The following is a 16,406-nucleotide window of genomic DNA, read 5'->3' on the forward strand; positions in this document are numbered from 1 at the left end:
TGTTAAGATGTCACTCGGGTGTAGCATCGAGGTGTTAAGATGCCACCTAGGAGTGTAGTGTCGAGGTGTTAAGACACCACTCCGTAAAATAATGAGTGAAGCATCGAGGTGTTAAGATGCCACTCGGGGTGAAGTGCCGAGGTGTTAAGGTGCCACCCTAGGGGTTAGTGGTGCGAAGTTTTAAGTGCCCTAACGGATGTTGTGAACACCGATGGCGTTTTCGCTAGCGTCGTTCCCTTGTACTATTGGTTAACCATGGTTATTTGTGTCGTAAGCATATTATATTATTCGAGTTATATTTATATGCGGTTGTTATGCTAGCTTGGGGGTATTGGTGAATTATAGCTTGTTATTGTGACGATAAGCTAATGTTGTTTGCTAGCATGTTTGCGGTTGTGTAAGTGTATGCAAGTAGGTATAATTATATATGTATTCGTATAATTATTGCATTCACTAAGCTTTGCTTACCCTCTCGTTGTTTACCTTTTTATAGGCTCGGGCGTTGATAAGGGTAAGAGCGTTCAATTGGATTAGTGATCTCCCGCTTGTTTTGTTAGGGGATGCTTTTGGGTGTTAGCTTTTGGAGTTCGACCGAGATTGGGTAGTTTAACCCCAAACACCATGCTCTAGTGTCGTTTGGAACTTAAACTTATATTTGGTCGAAAATTTTATTTTTGAACGAAAATCGTAAAATGGGCGATGTGGGCCCGTTGATGTAAAACTTGATTTGATGATGAAAATCTCTTAGTTTCACTTATATTGACTTGTGGTAAAAAGGTTTTCGTTTGAAAGTGTCGGGAAGCGGGTTTTCCTCTCGTGTGAGTTGGACCCGTGATCAGTAGCTGGAAGACCATTGGGACGCCGTCCCAATTGCTTGGACGCCGTCCCAGTTGTTTTGAGCTGGACGCCATCCCAAACTTTGGATGCCATCCCACCTTTCTGAGCTGGACGCCGTCCAGGATTCTGGACGCCGTCCAGATGCACTGACATAGAAATTTTTTTTTTTTGGTACGCGTCTAAGGGATTTAAGATGTCGGGTTGTTACAGATATGTTGAGTCAAAATAGGTTCTTAACCCGTAGCAAAAAATTGCATTTGGGTTCCCCGCATTTAACGCTTTAAAGAAAACACGGCGTAACTTACGGTCTCCCCAATGTGATATACCCCACCTATCAAAGGAAAGCCTTTTATAAACTAATGCATTTCTGAAAAGTCTTTCAAATGTTTGACAAGTTAATTTCGCCATAACTAATTGTGCAGATGAATTCTGACGGACTCTAGACAAGATTTCATCAATCATATCCCCTGGTAGGTCTTCTAAAATATTCGGTTGTTTACCCTTAACGTCCATTTTGTGTTTTTATACTGTAAAAATAGACGAGGGTTAGATTCATAAAAGATAATTAACAAACAATACAAGCAATTTTACATTTATCAAAAAAACACAAGCACACTATATTACATATATTACACAACATGATTACAACTCTTTAGTCCGACTCACTCGTTTCTTCTTCTTCGGACTTGTGACGACCCGGAAATTTCTGACCAAATTTAAACATAATCTGTAAATGAATTCGACACGATAAGCAAAGTCTATTAAACCGAGTCTCAAAATGTTGGAACTATTTTTCATGAATGCATTTGACCTTCGACTGCTCTCGACGATTCACGAACAATTAAGTGTAAATAGATATGTGTGTATGTATATATAAATAATATTTCGAAATAGAATTTGAAGTATTATATGTTGTTGTTATAAAAAAATTAATAAAATAAAAATAGGATATTATAATAATTATTATTTAAAATATATCTCTATATATAAATAAAGTATATTAAAAATAAATATTAAATGATTGTAATACTCGATTAATGTTTTGATTCATATTAAGTAAGTTAAATTCAAACTTATATGATTTTAAAATAAACGGTGATACGAAAATGAGTTCTATAAATTTTAGGCTTATTAAAAATGTATTTAGGAACTATTTGTTAAGTTTTAACACTTTTTTATATTTTACCCATAATTAAGAGGGACAGTTGATGTAATTTTTATTTAATAATTTAAGGATTGAATTTTATACCATAATGACCGAAATAAATAAATAAAGTTAATTTAAAAATATGGGATTTTTCCGAAAACTTTTTATCCGCCACTGATTAACAACGGATCACAATTTAATATTCGCAATTAAAACATCGGTAAGAATAAGCCAAGAGATTAGGCTGCTTTCCTGTTACTACACAAGTGTCCTATAAATTAAGATTTCCTTATTATATTATTTACATTTTGTTTGAATCACTATCTCACTATCTAAAGTCATATATATATATATATATATATATATATATATATATATATATATATATATATATATATATATATATATATATATATATATATATATATATATATAGATGCATAAGTATGATGTATCACTTAAAATAAAATATCAAACCCACTTCTTGCTCTCTTTAGGTTCAACCAGGAACCAACTTTTCTTCTCCTCTCAAACTACCACTTTCATTACTTCCTTGATCAAACCCCATTACAACTGGGGAAAACCCAACTCGAAACCATCGTTGTTTATTGTGTTCGAAGACGACACACATCACCACCCATCTTCAATCTTAACCACCCTATCTATCGTGATTCATCACCACCTTCATCACCATTAAAACCGTACACCATCACCCTAGCTATCATCGATTTCCTTCACCTTCGAACCACCATAAACCACTCACAAGTGATTGATATTTTCTGTTTAGTGTTGCCATCATATACCTCAAAACAAATACCCATCATGGAACTCTTGCGGTTACTATGCAAACTATCGTGCACCACCTCTTAAACGCCATCGAAAGACACCAAAGATAACCACCTCAAAACCACCTTGCCTTTCCATTTTCAAATCAAACCAATCAAGCATTCGAGCCATCACCACCTCTCCATCACAACCATCACCCACAACCATCGTGATCACCATTTAAATTATCACCACTACCACCTTTAACTGTTGCACCATTTGTTTTCTTTCTGTTTTCAAAACCGTCACAACACAATTACAAAAAAAAACACGTACATAATCACAACCATCTCCTGTCACCGGCCCACGTTTCTCTTTTCTGTTTCTGTTCTAAACGAGACACATGACAAATATTTCCATTTGATTAAATTATTTGATTAAATTTCTTTACATGCAAGTAGTCTTGAAAATATTATAAATAATTGTTCTATATGTCGAGATGCACACAACAAGTGGTGGTTTAGTGCTTCAACTTTAAGGGTGATGTCACACAAGAAAGATTCCACTCGACATTTAAAAAAAAAAAACAAATGTTTGTATGTGGAACGAATGGCCTACCAAAGTGAACGTTTCATTTTTTTCTTCTTCTAATGTTGGACCGAAGCACAACAATAGCCTTGATGTGGGCCAAATATGGTGATGGGATGAGAATTAATTTATGTTGGGCCATGGACTTGATTAAGAATGTTGGGCCGAGTTATAACTTGCATTTCTTGTTAGGCCAAATTAAAACAGAAATAAAAACGGTTTAAATATAGTTCGGGTATGATATATTCAAAAAAGTAATCAAACAGCTCGATGGTTAGGTGTCTTTGTGTGGAACGAGTGGTCTCGGGTTCGAGTCCCGTGTGGGGCATTCTTTTTATAAAAAGTTTTATAAGAGGGTATACTCCTTATCCTTATTTTTACCATTACTATTATTATTGTTAGTAATATTACTAGTATTAATTATAACTAGCATTACAATTATTATTACAAGTATTATAAATGTTATTATTATTATTATTATTATTATTATTATTAACAAAAGTATTTTTCTAAAATTTTCATATTAAGTATTATCATTCTTATTATCATTATTAACATTTTTATTATTATTATTATCATTATTATCATTAAAATAAGTATTACTAGTATTAATATCATTGTTATTATCATTATTAGAAAAATTATTATTTTTATAGTTATTATTATTAATACCATTATTATTATCTTTTTATTATTAAAAATATTAAAATTTTCATTTTTATTATTGATATCACTTTTATTATTATTATCATTATTGGAAAAATTATTATTTTTATGATTATTATAGTTATTATTATTACTACTACTATTATTATCATTTTATCAAAATTTATATTATTATTAATGATAATATTTTGCCAAATAAATAACTATATAAGAATATATTTAATACATATCACATAATAACAATAATATTTTCATAATAAATACTAACTATCTATCTAAAGTATATAAAAAAATAAAATTAATTTAGTTATTAATGAAACATACAAATTACTAAAATAACAATTAATAATAATATCTAAACTTGTTCGATTACAAATATATGTTTTTAATAAATATATGAATAATATAGGTTCGTGAATCCGAGATCAACCTTACACTTGTTCAATGACGTCATATGTATTTTTACTACAAAATACAGAATAGTGAGTTTCATTTGCTCCCTTTTTAAATGCTTTTGCAATATATATTTTTGGGACTGAGAATACATGCGCTGCTTTTATAAATATTTTACGAAATAGACACAAGTAATCGAAACTACATTCTATGGTTGGATTATCGAATCGAATATGCCCCTTTTTAGCTTGGTAGCCTAAGAATTAGGGAAATGACCCCTAATTGACGCGAATCCTAAAGATAGATCTATAGACATTGACACGTCCCATTCGGGTTACGAATGCTTTAGTACTTTGATTATCATGTCCGATGAGAGTCCCGGAATGATGGGGATATTCTATCACTACTACATTTCGGCTCATTTAGAGCCTTTCATTTAGACGTGTTCACTACAAAACAGGTCTAATTTATCAAACGGAACACGTCTAATTAAGGTTTTTATAAATAAAAAAAACACGGAACACGTCTAAATAATAGTAGCAACACGTCTAATTAGAAACCTGCAACACGTCTAAATAAGTATAACACCTCTAATTGGTAACCACGTCTAATAACTTTTACCAGGAACACCTCTAATTGACAACACGTCTAACAAGTATTTCAAGGAATACGTCTAATTAACAACACGTATAATAACTTTTACCAGGAACACGTCTAAATGAAGAAAAAAAACACGTCTAATTGGAAACACGTCTAATAAGTTTTGCCCGGAACACGTCTAAATGACGAACACGTATAATAAGTTACAAAACCACGTCTAATTAGTTTGAATAAGTTAACGGATTATATAAATTAACGAGCTCCGTTTAATCAAGCTAACCCTTACAGTTATGTTAATATAAGTTAACAGAACACATCTAATTTAGAGGTGTTATTAAGTCTTTTAGGCGGCTTGTTTCCTCTAAATCACTTTGAACTTTTTAAGCTTACCTCTTCCTAATCTCTTTCTCTTTTCTCTTTTATCTATTATAACAATAACAATAACAAAACTTTTAATATTAATACATCACTCAATCTAAAATAATCTGTCAAAATCTAAACCTTTGGATACATTGCTAACCCTAATACTAAACTGATTCGCCGATGAATAACCCATCTAAAAATAATTGTTGTCACGATAGTTACCAAATCAAACATCTTCATTTGAAGATGAAACCCTTACCCTTTACAAAACCATTCATGATTTTCTTCAATCCGTGATAATCACGATTGAATATATAAATCTGCTTTAAGTGGGAACGAGGTGGCTGTGAAGAATCGTCAAATTGAAACTCCATCAATGAAATCAATTCCGGTGCAAAAGCAATCGATGATTCCGATTGCTACAATACGATTCATGTTATGTAAACAGGTACCAAATTTAAGTTTCTAGGTTGAGTAAATTCGAGTTGCTCTTGACCATCTGAATATATGAATTGCATGATTAGGTTTACGATTTGGGGTATTTTTTTTAATTCTTTTCTAATATTTCAAGCAAACATAATTTGAACAATTATTCTTCAATTCGTATCTACGTTTTAAATATGTTGTAATATATGTTACATATGATCTGAATTTTATATATTACATTATAAGGCGATCGCATACGAAATCGTAGATAAAAATTGATGCCGAAGACGAGTGGATATCAATATTATTTGATTAGGGTTTCAGATCGTATTAAAGGGTTTTTAAGGTATGTTAAATCAACCACCGTATATATCGTTTCCATTTTGTGATATTTCGTCTTATCAGCCAAGGATGCTCCGAGGTAGTATATTTTCATTAACCTTACCTGTAAACACTTTTATGGGCCATTTATATCTACTGTAGTATATATGTGTCAAGTGGTTAATTTTAGTTACAAATTAAAAGTGACACGGATAATTAAAATCATCAGATGAAACTATTTGAATGACATCTACTCTAGAAATAAATAGCTTGTCAACTTAAACCTATTCAACCCGTTGGGCACATTACATTCTTAGCTAAACTAAATGACTTTATACACTTTTTGAAGAGAACATAACCCAAATTGAGTCATTAATTAGTAAAGGGGTTGGAATTGCCACCTGCCCACCTCTACCAAAGGTTCTTCTCATGAATGCAAATTGTGTTTTCATTCCAGTTATATTTAAAACTATTTTATCAAAGGCAAAATTTCTTATGTTCTCTTACTATGTTTTTACTTCATTGGTTTGTGTATATGCTTGGAATTGTGTTTTTTTCAATTTGCAGACAAGTTTTCACAACCCATCTATTGCAGCTGATCTTTTATTGAGAGTTATTTGATGAAAGAATTCAATGTATCGACATCATCTAGATAGAGCTTATAAGTAATTTTTTTTTTCCTAATCACTTTTTGCAGGTCACACAATTGATTATGAGCTCAAGGACATCACTCGGATGAAGCTAACGTCATTTATTATCTACTCATCTGTATATGTGATGACCAGCATCTTCGGGTTTAACTATTCGGTAACGAGACACTTGATGAGGTACTTGTGAACTTTGACACTAATCTTGATATTCTTTGCCTTTGACACTAACCTTGGTCACTTATTACTCAGACCCGGTTAGGCTACACACATTTGAGATGTTAATTATTCATTGGTTAATTTATTCGAAAGCGTCGAAAATAAATGGTGGTTCAGTTGGTTGGTGCATTGACTTGAGATGTTAATTATTGAAATAGGTTTGTTTGCCTTGTTTAGTATATTATGGTCTACCGTTAAGATTTAAGGTTTTGTATAAAGTTTATTGCAACTTCCTTAATGACGATGGAGTTAATTAAGAACAATATTTCTATGATAAGGAAGTTGAATATATTTATGTTGGATACTAAAGCGGATAAAATATGTGCATAACAAGATCTCTTTTGGTAAATTTTCATACATAAATCCCACAAATTTGAAAGATGGCATTTGTCGTGTAATATTTGATCTCATCTCAGGTAGATCATCACAATTTCAGTTATAATCTCAGTTACAACAGTTACAATCTCAGGTACTCATCATTTTAGCATACCAATTTTGTATTAATTAATTTAAATGTTGTTGGCAGAGGGAGGCAAGAGGCACGAAGAGGGATGACATGTTAGATGAGTGCTCAAAGAACCAGCTATAACGACTTTATATTAGTATTTTTTTTAGTTTAGAATTTCCTCCATTGTAATTTAAATTTATAGTTTTTTTTTTGTGAATACTTTAAATATATTTATATATATATAATTTGGTTTTGTAGAAAATTAATTTGTTATATTATGTGCATTTGGTATTTAGCGGGTATTATTTGAAATATTTGAGAGGAGAAATATCTGGTAGTTGGCATGTATTATTTAAAATATATAATTTTAACCATGGTTAACATTTACTGGAACACGTCTAATTGACAAAAAAGGAGGAACACGTCTAAATGCTACATTTAATTGCAACTAACGGAACACGTCTAATTGCAACTAACGGAACACGTCTAATTGTAGATAACGGAACACGTCTAAAAGACATAACGGAACACGTCTAAAAGACATAACGGAACAGCCTAATCTAACGATTTGACAACACGTCTACTTGAGAATTTTTAGAGCGGTTCCTTGAACCGCACTATATGAGTACACTCATTTGGAGCCCTCACATATAGACATGTTGCGGAACACTTCTAAAAGCCTTTTCCCAGACGTCTAAAAGAGCCGGAATGTAGTAGTGTATATGCATCCTGTTAGTTCGGTTATCAAGCGTTCACCATATGAATGATTTTTTATCTCTTTGCCGTGCGAAATGCCTGATATGAGATTATGTTTATGAGAAATGGAAATGAAAATCTTGTGGTCTATTAAATTATGAAAATGATTGTTTTATGATAAACCTATGAACTCACCAACCTTTTAGTTGACACTTGAAAGCATGTTTATTCTCAGGTATTAAAGAAATCTTCCGCTGTGCATTTGCTCATTTTAGAGATATTACTTGGAGTCATTCATGACATATTTCAAAAGACGTTGCATTCGAGTCGTTGAGTTCATCAAGATTATTATTAAGTCAATTATAGTTGGATATATTATGAAGTGGTACGCATGCCGTCAACTTTCGGTGTAAAGAAAGTTTGTCTTTTAAAAACGAATGCAATGTTTGTAAAATGTATCATATAGAGGTCAAGTACCTCGCGATGTAACCAAATGTAATGTATTCGTCCAGATGGATTAGGACGGGTCGTTAGAGTTGGTATCAGAGCGGTGGTCTTAGCGAACCAGGTCTGCATTAGTGTGTCTAACTGATAGTCGTTAGGATGCATTAATGAGTCTGGACTTCGACCTTGTCTGCATGTCAAAAGTTTTGCTTATCATTTCATGTCAGAACTTACCTGCTTTTCATTCTTAGTCTAGACACATCTTATTGCATTGATTGCAAGAATAGTGTATAGACAAATCCATATCTTAGCGTATCTGTTAGTGTAGACTTTATCTAACACGTTTCCTTAATTTCCTCCGTAATCTACGGGATCTTCTGTACTATATTAGATATTCTATATAATTAGAATATTACCCGATAACCGGAAATTATTTCATATCAAAAATCCTCTACTGATCATAAGAGAAGGATCCTACACCTAGCTTGGATTCCATTAGTTCCGGAAGCAATTTCGAGATGCATATTGAAGTAGACTCCGAAGTCAATGAACCCGAAGTGTCTCCACCGTTTAGCTATTTTTCTTTCTGGAGGAGATGGGGGTGGGTCCGAGACTTACTCACTCGATGGGGAAATGAAGAAGGCGAGCCTTACCGCGAACCAAACTTACCTCCTAACATCGGAGAAAACGATGTACTCACCGGTGAACCTATGCGCAACACTGTATTCACCCTTCTTGCTAAAGTTTTCCACCTCGAAGGTCGCATTACTGCAATCTCAGAAAATATTCAACCTCTACTTCCGAATACCAATCGAAGGGAAATATTAGAAGAAGTTAGGGAATTTCGAATTGATAATCAAGATCTATCGAATCAGATGAGTGGATAGATAGAAATGATAGAGGGTAGGATAGAAACCCTGACAAGAATGGTGCGTGATCTACAAGCTATACTTACTACACCAACAACACTTGTAGCACCGACAGCAACAGTACCACCATCAGCAGCACCAGCAGCATAACCAGTACCAATAACAACAACATCATCACACGTCTCAACCTCGCAATCTATACCTCAAGCATAATCATCGTTCTACGAATCGTTCTACATAAACTATCTTCGTCCTTCATGACGATTATGTAATCTCTAATGTTTTATAGATTATGTACTCTAGTTCTAGCCGTAAATCTGATGAGTTTAATATCACATTGACTCATTAAATCTATGATTACGTCTAAAGAAAATATATATGTATATATGTTTTCATAAAGATTGTAATTAAAAGTTTTATTGTAAAAACTGTTAATGGTGAAAATATTTTAACGGGTACGTAATACCCGAGGAATATTTAGATTTCACATTAATAAGTTACACTGTACATTCTTCGAATCTGATTCAACGATCATTTACTATCTTACTTACATCTACAGATACGTATTTGTTCACCACAGAATAACCATTTTCATTCAAATTTCATATATGGATTTTGACCTATCAGAATTCAACAAGTGGCATAATGAAGAAAATATTGGACAAAATAAAATTTGTTAGAAACAAACAAATTAACTATGAGAAATTTTGTTAAGAATCCACGCTAACTGTTCCTAGCTAACTGTTAATTCCTTATTACATTTTATTATCGCAATTTATTTATCGCAGTTTATTTATCGCAATTTATATTCTCGCAATTTTATTTATCGTCATTTAATTTCTGTTATTTACTTTACGCACTTTATTTATCGTCATTTAATTTCTGTTATTTATTTTATGCACTTTAAATATCGGGACACGTATACAAGGTTTTGACATATCGTATCGACGCATATATATATATATATATATATATATATATATATATATATATATATATATATATATATATATATATATATATATATATATATATATATATATATATATATATATATATATATATATTATTTGGAATTACCATAGACACTCTATATGCAGTAATGCTGGAGTTAGCTATACATGGTTGAGGTTAATTCTATAATAATATATATACTTTGAGTTGTGATCGAGTCTGAGACATGTACGCGGGTCACGATACGTATTAATTAATTCGAATATTATATAATAAACTATACATGAATTATTGGGCTGTTAACTGTGGACTAATAACATTGGATAATTAAAATGAATTAAAATATTGTTTATAATATATGAAACTAAATATTTCTTCAAGTTTGCCACTTGAGTTCATCTTAAACCTCATTTGTATCATGACGATTACAATCTACGTTCAAACCTTTCATGATTCTTGAAAACACCTCAATCGAGAGGATGAACCAACCGCACTTCATCTACGGAAGGAAAGATTTATGTATATATTTACGCACCTAAAAACACTCAGAACTTGAGTAAACATTTAACACGTAGCTGTGCTAATCCCTTTAGCGTTGTTATTACCCAAAATAACTTTACAATCCCTTTTTAAGGTAGCCAATTTTGTCACAGCTCCAGCAAGTCAACTTCGACTTTTCGTTTGAAACAATCATATTATAACCTTGATATATATGCGTACTCTTTTATTGTTACTCGGGAACCTTTTATATTCCATCATATTACCAGCAGACGTACCAGCAACCTCGCTATTACTTGGCTCAAATCTCTACGACAAATCAATATATTTATCTATTGAAGTCTTATCATGAACTCAATATATTTATATATTGAAGTCTTATCATGAACTCATCGGTATCTTGTAACGATAATTACCATACCAAGTACCAGAAGGCATCAATCGATAATCTCTAAATTCTCCGCGATTCTACGACAACAATTTATATATATATATATATATATATATATATATATATATATATATATATATATATATATATATATATATATATATAACTTCTATCTCCTGGATTTACAAATTTCAATTCTGAATTTCTGAAAAGCGCTTTAGCTTATGAATCAATTTCCTGAGTTTTGAAAAAGCTGATGAAGCAGTGAAAACTGAAGACTGCCTTAACAGTCAAAAATTTGATGATAAAGAATGGAGTGTTGGAAAAGCTCAAAGATTTTGATACTGAAAAATGAATTGAGCAAATCATGAAAGAGACTCTGAACAAGGACTAAACTTGTACATAAAAGAATCCTGATGATTCTGTTTCTGATGAAATCTTTAACGAATACCTTGCTCCTTAATCGCTCTAAATCATCGTGAATGAATTTCTTCATCACAATTTGATTCAGAAATTCTAAGATATCATCGTATCTTTCATTATAAATATCCTCCATATTTCTGAAGATATTTTCATAACTATTCTTATCTGAAATAATTAATCTCTTCGTGCTATCAGTGTTACATCATATAGAAACTGTTAGTTTCTATATTCTGTAAACCTTCGAGTTTAAAATATGAATGTTATTGAAGTAATGTTGGGAACTGATGCATGAGTTAGTATAATATAATGACACTTGATCAACGTGATTATATTACAGTAAGTCATGCTGAGTTTCGATTGGAACATGATGATTCACAGATCATAACGTCATCATGTGCTATGTTACATAGCTCTTTCATTCTACTTAACTTCTGAACATATCAAGAAAATGTATTCTTGATGGTTCTATCTTCCGTGATGTTGATAAATTTGAAAATCAAATCGTGCTATCACGTTCCTTCCTACTTAGAACATTATAATCATTCGAAACTCTATATCTACGAATTCTGGACCATTATTCGCTTGACTTAAAGTCGAGAAGAGAAAACAAAGGTATGAGACTCCAAAATATAAGGGGAAATATAAGGCTCGATAACAACACATAAATTACAAACCGTGTATATCAATGTTTATCGCAACATAAAGACACGGGAGAATTAAAAACATTATAACCCCAAGGGCGAAGTAGAAGAAAACAGATTCCTCCGACGGTAAATGGAAAAGGAGAATGATTGTTGCGATAGTGAGGAAAAGAACAAGAATCAGAACTGGATTAAGCATTTTCACAATCTTTTGGATGTATGAACTAAGAAAGAAAGTATAGGAATGGTGAGAATAATAGAACGGAAGAGCTTAATTTATAATGGGAATATCAGACAGAGTAATCAAGGCAGATCACCGTATTTAATTATAGAGATCTCAATTTCCTTACTCGCCGAAGAATCAAATCTGTTAGATTTCAAGGATTTTCTTTAAATCCCTTGAATTCCGGAATTTAACCAATACTACGTCAAAAGTTAAATCTCTATCTCAATCTTTTGTGACAGCTTCATTCGTACTCTTCGAATAATCGAATTGTTTTATCTATATTACTCAATGATGATAATTTTTTTTTTATCAACTCATATTCGTCATGAAAACATTTTTATTGTTAGCCATGACCACCTCACTCAAATTTCGGGACGGAATTTCTTTAACGGGTAGGTACTGTGACGACCCGAAAATTTTTGACCAAATTTAAACATAATCTGTAAATGAATTCGACACGATAAGCAAAGTCTATTAAACCGAGTCTCAAAATGTTGGAACTATTTTTCATGAATGCATTTGACCTTCGACTGCTCTCGACGATTCACGAACAATTAAGTGTAAATAGATATGTGTGTATGTATATATAAATAATATTTCGAAATAGAATTTGAAGTATTATATGTTGTTGTTATAAAAAAAATTAATAAAATAAAAATAGGATATTATAATAATTATTATTTAAAATATATCTCTATATATAAATAAAGTATATTAAAAATAAATATTAAATGATTGTAATACTCGTTTAATGTTTTGATTGATATTAAGTAAGTTAAATTCAAACTTATATGATTTTAAAATAAATGGTGATACGAAAATGAGTTCTATAAATTTTAGCCTTATTAAAAATGTATTTAGAAGCTATTTGTTAAGTTTTAACACTTTTTATATTTTACCCATAATTGAGAGGGACAATTGATGTAATTTTTATTTAACAATTTAAGGATCGAATTTTATACCATAATGACCGAAATAAATAAATAAAGTTAATTTAAAAATATGGGATTTTTCTGAAGACTTTTTATCCGCCACTGATTAACAACGGATCACGATTTAATATTCGCAATTAAAACGTCGGTAAGAATAAGCCAAGAGATTAGGCAGCTTTCCTGTTACTACACATGTGTCCTATAAATTAAGATTTCCTTATTATATTATTTACATTTTGTCTGAATCACTATCTCACTATCTAAAGTCATATATGATTTATATATATATATAGATGCATAAGTATGATGTATCACTTAAAATAAAATATCAAACCCACTTCTTGCTCTCTTTAGGTTCAACCAGGAACCAACTTTTCTTCTCCTCTCAAACTACCACTTTCATTACTTCCTTGATCAAACCCCATTATAACCGGGGAAAACCCAACTCGAAACCATCGTTGTTTATTGTGTTCGAAGACGACACACATCACCACCCATCTTCAATCTTAACCACCCTATCCATCGTGATCCGTCACCACCTTCATCACCATTAAAACCGTACACCATCACCCTAGCTATCATCGATTTCCTTCACCTTCGAACCACCATAAACCACTCACAAGTGATCGATATTTTCTGTTTAGTGTTGCCATCGTTTACCTCAAAACAAATACCCATCATGGAACTCTTGTGGTTACTATGCAAACCATCGTGCACCACCTCTTAAACGCCATCGAAAGACACCAAAGACAACCACCTCAAAACCACCTTGCCTTTCCATTTTCAAATCAAACCAATCAAGCATTCGAGCCATCACCACCTCTCCATCACAACCATCACCCACAACCATCCTGATCACCATTTAAATTATCACCACTACCACCTTTAACTGTAGCACCATTTGTTTTCTTTCTGTTTTTGAAACCGTCACAACACAATTACAAAAAAAAAACACACGTACACAATCACAAGCATCTCCTGTCACCGGCCCATGTTTCTCTTTTCTGTTTCTGTTCTAAACGAGACACATGACAAATATTTCCATTTGATTAAATTATTTGATTAAATTTCTTTACATGCAAGTAGTCTTGAAAATATTATAAATAATTGTTCTATATGTCGAGATGCACACAACAAATGGTGGTTTAGTACTTCAACTTTAAGGGTGATGTCACACAAGAAAGATTACACTCGACATTTAAAAAAAAAAAACAAATGTTTGTATGTGGAACGAATGGCCTACCAAAGTGAACGTTTCATTTTTCTTCTTCTTCTAATGCTGGACCGAAGCACAACAATAGGCTTGATGTGGGCCAAATATGGTGATGGGCCGAGAATTAATTTATGTTGGGCCGTGGACTTGATTAAGAATGTTGGGCCGAGTTATAACTTGCATTTCTTGTTGGGCTAAATTAAAACAGAAATAAAAACGGTTTAAATATAGTTCGGGTTGATATATTCAGAAAGTAATCAAATAGCTCGATGGTTAGGTGTCTTTGTGTGGGACGAGTGGTCTCGGGTTCGAGTCCCGTGTGGGGCATTCTTTTTATAAAAAGCTTTATAAGAGGGTATACTCCTTATCCTTATTTTTACCATTACTATTATTATTGTCATTATTATTATTGTTAGTAATATTACTAGTATTAATTATAACTAGCATTACAATTATTATTACAAGTATTATAAATGTTATTATTATTATTATTATTATTATTATTATTATTATTATTATTATTATTATTATTATTATTATTATTATTATTATTATTAACAAAAGTATTTTTCTAAAATTTTCATATTAAGTATTATCATTCTTATTATCATTATTAACATTATTATTATTATTATTATTATTATTATTATTATTATTATTATTATTATTATTATTATTATTATTATTATTATTATTATTATTATTATTATTATTATCATTATTATCATTAAAATAAGTATTACTAGTATTAATATCATTGTTATTATCATTATTAGAAAAATTATTATTTTTATAGTTATTATTATTAATACCATTATTATTATCATTTTTATTATTAAAAATATTAAAATTTTCATTTTTATTATTGATATCACTTTTATTATTATTATTATCATTATTGGAAAAATTATTATTTTTATGATTATTATAGTTATTATTATTACTACTACTATTATTATCATTTTATCAAAATTTATATTATTATTAATGATATTATTTTACCAAATAAATAACTATATAAGAATATATTTAATACATATCACATAATAACAATAATATTTTCATAATAAATACTAACTATCTATCTAAAGTATATAAAAGAAAATAAAATTAATTTAGTTATTAATGAAACATACAAATTACTAAAATAACAATTAATAATAATATCTAAACTTGTTCGATTACAAATATATGAATAATATAGGTTCGTGAATCCGATGTCAACCCTACACTTGTTCAATGACGTCATATGTATTTTTACTACAAAATACATAATAGTGAGTTTCATTTGCTCCATTTTTAAATGCTTTTGCAATATATATTTTTGGGACTGAGAATACATGCGCTGCTTTTATAAATGTTTTACGAAATAGACACAAGCAATCGAAACTACATTCTATGGTTGGATTATCGAATCAAATATGCCCCTTTTTAGCTTGGTAGCCTAAGAATTAGGGAAATGGCCCCTAATTGACGCGAATCCTAAAGATAGATCTATGGACCTTGACACGTCCCATTCGGGTTATGAATGCTTTAGTACTTCGATTATCATGTCCGATGAGAGTCCCGGAATGATGGAGATATTCTATATGCATCCTGTTAGTTCGGTTATCAAGCGTTCACCATATGAATGATTTTTATCTCTTTGCCGTGTGAAATGCCTGATATGAGATTATGTTTATGAGAAATGGAAATGAAA

The 16,406-nt window shown here is 31.1% G+C and overlaps 1 pseudogene; it reads right to left on the reverse strand.

The window, feature by feature from the left end:
• The window catches only part of LOC139901512 (uncharacterized), a 115,246-nt pseudogene that overhangs the window by 73,546 nt on the left and 25,294 nt on the right, over positions 1-16,406 (reverse strand).

The sequence above is a fragment of the Rutidosis leptorrhynchoides genome, chromosome 3, assembly GCF_046630445.1.
Source record: "Rutidosis leptorrhynchoides isolate AG116_Rl617_1_P2 chromosome 3, CSIRO_AGI_Rlap_v1, whole genome shotgun sequence".
Classification (NCBI taxonomy): domain Eukaryota; kingdom Viridiplantae; phylum Streptophyta; class Magnoliopsida; order Asterales; family Asteraceae; genus Rutidosis; species Rutidosis leptorrhynchoides.